The sequence below is a fragment of the Cryptotermes secundus genome, unplaced genomic scaffold, assembly GCF_002891405.2.
Source record: "Cryptotermes secundus unplaced genomic scaffold, Csec_1.0 scaffold1406, whole genome shotgun sequence".
Lineage (NCBI taxonomy): Eukaryota > Metazoa > Arthropoda > Insecta > Blattodea > Kalotermitidae > Cryptotermes > Cryptotermes secundus.
Genome location: NW_019721015.1, coordinates 648,441 through 650,004, shown reverse-complemented (window position 1 = coordinate 650,004; position 1,564 = coordinate 648,441).

Sequence of the window (1,564 nt, the reverse complement as noted above, 5' to 3'; positions counted from 1 at the left end):
TTGAGTTTGGGTCCTTCTTTTATATATAATACTTTCATGGTCTGGTCCATTGTGCCAAGTATATTCAGCTTCCAAAATGCACTGTGGGAATATAAATATAAATGCTATCAGGACTAATGAACAACATTCTAACAATTTCTGGAGTTGGTTTCTACAGTGTATCACTGAAGATGAGATTCATCTGGAACTGACAATTTTTTCTGAAGAACCATGGGTACACTTGCAGGGATACATAAAAAGAATTACTGCTACTGGAATTCACAGAATTCACAGAATCCACATCTAACCCATGAAGTATGGCTCCATCCAGTGAAAGTTGGAGTTTGGTGCACTGTAAGGGCAACAAAGATTGCTCTACTGCATTTTTTAAAGGAACAATTAATTGTGAAAGGTATGTACAGGTCATTCTCAGACAATTCTTTTGAGAGTTACAAAAGCAGAGACTCTATGGCTTGTTTCAGCAAGACTCAGCCACTGCCCACACTGCACGTACGTCTATGCAGGCTTTGTCTGGTATCTTTGGGGATAGAAATATCAGCACTGGTATTTGGCAGGCACATTCACATGACTTTTAATTCTTAGATATTTCTTCTGTGGTTCTTTGCAGGATGAAGTTTAAACAGTAAACCCCATAAGGAAGAACAAAAAAAATATTCATAGGGAAATAGCAAAAATTCCAGCATAATAGCTTTAAGGGTTAATCAGAACCCCTTCTGCTGGTGCAAGGAATGTCTACATGTAGGGGGATAGCATTTTCAACAACTTCTGTGACCTGTGAATTGTATACTTCATTCAAAACGTTACTGGCCACAGACATACTGATTCACTGGCAAAATATGTATGCACCTTGCAGCCAGCAGTGCATCAGTTGTTGTGAACTGACCGAGAAAAGTACGAACCTCCATCTATATGTAGATGTAGAATTTTTGTTTGATGTTCATTAATAGCTTTATTTGTGTGTTTAATTACATCCACTGTTTATTCCACTTCACCACCATTGCATCTATATTTTAGGATGTGTTGCCAATGCCAATTCTTCACTATTGCTTTCTACACCTCTTACACATTCTCTGTATCTAATGTTTAGTCACCTTTCTGTCTAACACAAAATAGCAAAAAAAAAAAAAAAATCTGTCATGACAACCAATCACCTGACAGCAGGTACAGAGGCAACTCCAACGGTGTCAGGTATATTAAATTTACTTCAAACAAAAGGGCAACAGACAACACGTGTCTATAATATGTCACACACACTGTCACAAATCTTTAGAGAATCATTAGTTATCCTATAACAAATCCTCAACACAATGACACCTCTATGTTATTAAATGGATACATACTGCAAGGGCGACAGAAAACAAATGATAAACTTCAGCATTTATAGATCCTGGGAATCCTATGATGTAGTACCAAAGCACTGCTTAGTGGATTGGACAGACAAGGAAAATGTGAAGGATTGTTCTTGCTATGGAATTTACCACAAACATTCAACTTACACAAGATCTATTTTCATCTAAAATATTAGATCTGTTTAATGAAAATGGGAGTGGTACATCACATGCAA